The 5,991-nt window shown below is 33.9% G+C and overlaps 1 long non-coding RNA gene across 1 annotated transcript; it reads left to right on the top strand.

Moving 5' to 3' along the window:
• Nucleotides 1-283: 283 nt before the first annotated feature.
• LOC120355339 lies at nt 284-5,836 on the top strand. Its single transcript, XR_005573503.1, has 3 exons — nt 284-417; nt 2,109-2,443; nt 5,740-5,836. It is a non-coding gene; the product is annotated as an uncharacterized LOC120355339 (long non-coding RNA).
• Nucleotides 5,837-5,991: the final 155 nt, after the last annotated feature.

The following is a 5,991-nucleotide window of genomic DNA, read 5'->3' on the forward strand; positions in this document are numbered from 1 at the left end:
AAGGTTTTTATCAATAATAAAATTACACAGAAAACATTGATGCATTTCAGGCAATTTTACCCATAATTACCCACTTTTCATATTCAATGGTAACTGTAGGAAAAACTTAATGTGAAATACGTGCGCAAAGTTCCTCTGCTGCACTCAGAAACCATTCCGCCCCTCGCCTACGGCTCGGGCGTAAACGTTTCTTTCGGTGCAGCAACTGTCACTTTGCGCACTAGTTGCACAAATAACTATTTTTAAACAATATTTTAATAGATTGAAATCTTTTGAACAGGGTCGAACAGTCATCCACAGCATTTTGACAATCAAACAAGCTTGAAAGGATTGATTTTGGTGCTGATAGCGATGACGTGGAGAAAACCCCAAGGCTGAGACAACCTCTCAGATCTGACAAGGAGAATGTGAACCATGGTGAATATGCTCACTTATTCAAGTTTTTTATCCAATGAAGATATACTTTTCAACATATTAGGTCGATTGAATAAAAGCTAGCAATTGCTAGCTCTAAGTAATTTTCAACAAATGCTAGGATCTGAGTCAGCTGTATAATCTTACCTGAATAGCTAGAACTTATTATGGCCGGAACACACCGATCCCGCGCATCGGCACGTCCGTGTCACGGACGTACTACAGTGAGTGAGAAAACAAATGCTTTCAAACGTGTAGGGACACATACTACCGCACCGCGTCAGCACCGTCACCGTGGTTGTTGACCGAGCCGTCACCGACTAGTTCAGTTTACTTTTTGACGGTGACGGTGCGGCCGTAGAGAGTGAACATAGAGAGTGAAAAACTTATTGAAGAGATGCGGAATTTTCCAGTTTTTCACGATCAAAGTGATGAGAAATATTGTTGAACTGAAAATAAGTTAAACCAAGTATATAATCCATTAATAAGTCAAGCCAAAGGTATGATAGACATCATATAATAAATAATAAAATAAACAACATAATTATAAAAGAGGAACCCTTCGCTGTGTCTTAAATTTCAAATTTAAAACTAATTACATCAGATACATAAGGCAGAAGATAACAATTTTATTGCTATTGAATGAAAAAGACTAAGAAATTGTCAAAAACCCACTGATTTATTGATAATTAGAAAGACCGGTTTCGGTTATTACACCATTGTCATCTCTGATAAACTAAAACTAATACAAGAGCAGCAGAATTTATACTATTAGGCGAGTACTGCTATTGGTCGAGGCATGAACGCGTGCCATTGGCCTAGCCAGATAGTCTCCTCCCACTCAACGGTGTGTTGGGAGGGATGTCGAGGGCATGAACGCCTGCCATTGGCCTAGCCAGACAGTCTCCTCCCACTCAACGGTGTGTTGGGAAGCAACATCCCTCCCAACACACCGTTGAGTGGGAGGAGACTATCTGGCTAGGCCAATGGCAGGCGTTCATGCCCTCGACCAATAGCAGTACTCGCCTAATAGTATAAATTCTGCTGCTCTTGTATTTAGTTTAGTTTATTAGAGATTGACAATGGTGTAATAACCGAAACCGGTCTTTCCAATTATCAATAAATCAGTGGTTTTTTGACAATTTCTTAGTCTTTTTCATTCAATATGAATAATTACCACGATATCAACTTCTCAACTACACAAAAAAAATTATTGCTGATATATATTTCCCCAATACATGACTGATTGTGGTATTGTTATGCACCGAAGTATATACCAGCACTATGATTCTCATCGTCTACAGGTAGTTAGTTTAAAATTGAAAAATATAAATTTAAATCGGATGTAACAAGCTTTAATAGTGTTATATTATTAACAATAGTTTAACACATTCAAAAATCAGACCACAGTAGCACTACATAACTGAGACACTGCTGCCGCTCGGCTGTCGCACGGATATGTTGGTCTCCTACCATCATCACCGTGTCGCGGACGTAGCTCGGCCGTAGCTCGGCACGTGCTCGGTGCGGTATATGTGTCCCGAGCTTTACTAGTTCCTAGTCAGTAGATTCCAGTTTTTATTCAATTCCTAATTATTCCAATAATATGTACACTTTTTGAAATTAGAATGGATTTGAATTTGAAAGTATCATTTGTAACATAAATAACTAAATAAATCTGATTGGTTGTCAAGATGCAGTGGACGAGCTATACGGTGAACAGATCTTCGAAAGTGGTTCGGACGCGACCGCCGAGAAAGAGCGAGAGAGAGAGACTCTAGAGAGAGACCGAGAGAGACATAGAGAAACACAAGGGAGTGACAGAGAGAGACATCGAGAGACACAAGGGAGTGACAGAGACGCAAATGAAGACAGTGGCGGTGGATTGGAGAGTGACTCACCACCCACGCCTCCTCCACCCCCTTCTCCTACCCCCCAACTGCTGCCGCCTCACCTCCATGAGATCCATCCCTCCAGGCAGACACCGATGCCCCTCGATATCGAAAATTATCTACAATTAGGAGCTAAGGTCAGTCTCAATCCTACATTTCATAATTAAGGCTGTGAAAAGGCTAAAAATAAACTTTCTACTGGTGATATTTTTTAAAGTTTTTCGATTATTATATCATCAAGCTTTACAGAATTAGAATCATCAAGCTTTGTATATATTAAAGGAATTATGAAGGACCGAAAAAACAAACTTAAGGCCGTGCAAAGGCTAAAAATAAACTTTCTACTGGTGATATTTTTCAAAGTTTTTCGATTTGTATATCATCAAGCTATCAAAATGAAAAAGTTTTCCCAGGAAAACATTTTTTTCCGATCATTACTTCATGAGATATGAGCGCCTAAACTTTGAATTTTGGGACAGAACATTTCATATTTGGTAAGTATCTCTTACCTATCTATAAACTATCAAGCAAAGAAGAGATATTACACATTATCACTAAAATAGAAAATATTCACATATTAAAGGAATTTTGAAGGACCGAAAAAACAAACTTAGGCCGTGCAAAGGCTAAAAATAAACTTTCTACTCGTGATATTTTTCAAAGTTTTTCGATTTGTATATCATCAAGCTATCAAAATTGAAAAGTTCTCTCAGAAAAACAAATTTTTGAAATAGTTATTTAATTTACCAAAAATGGCAAAAAAAAACTTTTAGTTGAGTTATTTTTGGTAAATTGAATAACTTTCTCAAAATTAATAATTTCACTTTTTTTATTCAATCAACAAAACCATGAAGAATTTATCCTCTGAATCTCATATAATATATCTCTTACCGATTTGAAATGTTCTGTCCCAAAAATTTAAACTTTAGGTGCTCATATCCCAAATGTAATGATCGGAAAAAAATGTTCTCCTGAGAAAACTTCACATTCTGATAGCTTGATAAATACAAATGGAAAATTATCACCAGTAGAAAGTGTATTTTTAGTCTTATTTGCACGGCCTTAAGTTTGTTTTTCGGTCCTTCAAAATTCCTTTAATATGTGAATATTTTCTATTTTAGTGATAATAGTGTGTAATATTTCTTATATGCTTGAAAGCATCTAAATTTGAATTTATATTCAATTCATTTACAGTCAACAATACAAAAAATTGTAAAAAAGGCAAAGTGAAATTATTTATGGTCAAACAAATTTTTGTACGAGTAGTCATTAGAATACTTGATACAAGAATATAAAATATGTGAATCTGTTTTGTGAGAGTATTTTAGGACTCAACATTTTGTGAAGAAATACAAGACAACCTGTTTCGGACCATGTGTGTAACCTTATCGAAATTTGTGAGAGGAATAGCACAAGGTCACCTTATTTTTCCTCGCCCTATCATTTTGATGATGTGCTTATTGTAAGAAAGAATAATGAATGAATGAAGTTTTATTCTCAATAAGCTTAACACAAGAAAAGGTGAATACATCCATATGAACAAAAACCATACACTATGAAATATCACATCTTGTAGAAGATGAGAATATCTATAATGTAGAATATAAGAGTATAATGAAGGCCAAGAATATAATTCTAAGGTATAAATACATTCTACAGTGTATAATAGAAGAAGAAGAAAAAGAAGGAGGAGAAGAAGAAATTATGTAGGCATTTGAGACTTATGCGCTTCATATGTGTTGTGTATCTGCCATACGCTAAATAAATAATAATCATTTACAGATGGAAAATAAATTTGAAGTTGCATTTGTTCAAATGCTAATTAATGAATAATTATTATTAAACGAAAATCCCAATTAAATGCTGTAAATCACCCCGAAGACTTCTGCTACTGCAAATATTGACAACAGGGTAACAGCTAGATGGAAATTCGATGAGCGCTACTATTCAAAAATTATTTGTCAGACCGGGAATAGTAGCGCTCATCTAATTTCCATCTAGCTGTTTACCCTGTTGTCATATTTGCAGTAGCAGAAGTCTTCGGGGGATTCACAGCATTTAATTGGAATTTTCGTTTGATAATAATTATTTATTAATAATAATTATTGTAGAATACAAGTAGGTTATCGAATTCTTATACATCAATTTCCTTAGTGAAGATCTATTATTATTATTAATTTGTTTTTGTTTATTCTGTATTCTCTCATTTATGTTCCTATAAAAACCATTCGTTTGTTGTGTTACATGATTTTCAGTAAATTATTTAATTTGTCTTGTTCCTATAATTGGGTATTTACGGGTTTGGCAGTATCCTCAATTGTTATTGAGGGCAATTTCTATCTAAATTTGGGAAAGGAAAATTTCTAAATTTTTTCCTTTCCCATCATTCATAGTTGAGAATGATATATTGTATCTATCAAATTATAAATAGATGAATAAATTGTTTTGAAATATTGTGAATAATATTTTAATTTATTTGGAGTACAATATAAAAATAATTAGGCTTGAATATTAGGTTTGAATATTCAATCTTACATATTATATTGTAGCATCAATATGTATATCACATATCATATGGAGAAAATATGGAGCTTTAAGCTTATACATCTATGCTGAAATGCAATCATATAATACAATGTGATTGATGTGATTTATAGCAATGCTTTAGCTATATAAATGTGATTTAAGCTTTGATTTTTGGAATGTATTTTATTGTTCATTTATTATTTGTTTTTGAATAAAGGTATTAAAGATTGATGTTGGAGATGGAGTAAGAGCATAGACGAATAAATAGTTCACATATTTCCTCTATAGTAACAGTAAATCGGGGTAATGTAATAAACGGCTTCTAAGTAATAAAACATCAGCAATTCTTAAGACCCGTTTACACCAAATTATAACAAAATGTTAATAACTTAATCCTTATAGATTCTATTAGATAGAACCGAACTTGACAAACACATATGATCATCATGTGTATGATAAGTTATGTTCAATCTAATAGAATCTATAAGGATTAAGTTATTAACTTTCTGTTAATAATTTTGGTGTAAGCGCAGCTTCAGCATTTGTGAACATTTTCAAAACCATTTGAGAACCTTCAAAAGCATATCGTTGTGATGAGACAAAATTTAATCTCCAATATGGATGCAAATGCTCATTGTACGGTATTTAAAGAGATTAGCTACAGATCATTAATGTATTCAGAGTGACGAAACCTATTAATGAACGTTTCATGCCTTGACATCTCTGTATTGTCAACTCATTATGCTCTCGGCTCTTGACATAAACTGCTTCGATAGCTCGAAAGCTCTTGCTCAATATTGATCATTCTATAGAGTGTAGTAAAGTTAATAGAATTATACAATAGAGTATGGATTATAGAGTTACTTCTGGGATTTATTTGTGAAGTGTTTTCAAATTTTGTCAACAGGAAATTGCTGAGAAACCTCTGAAAAGACTGATGTACAGACTATTTGCTGCGATGGAGATAAAATTACTGCGAAGCAGAAAATTACTAGGCCAAAAATGTGAGTAATATTTGAAACACCAGACTTTACCATTGTAATACTATCCAAAATCTAGATTAGCAATAGATATTTTATAATCTTAGATGGAATATTTTATTGGAAATTGCAAGTTAGGGCGCAGCCGGCCCTCTCTTACACTAACCCTCCAATACAAT

Source organism: Nilaparvata lugens, unplaced genomic scaffold, assembly GCF_014356525.2.
Source record: "Nilaparvata lugens isolate BPH unplaced genomic scaffold, ASM1435652v1 scaffold10259, whole genome shotgun sequence".
NCBI classification, from domain to species: domain Eukaryota; kingdom Metazoa; phylum Arthropoda; class Insecta; order Hemiptera; family Delphacidae; genus Nilaparvata; species Nilaparvata lugens.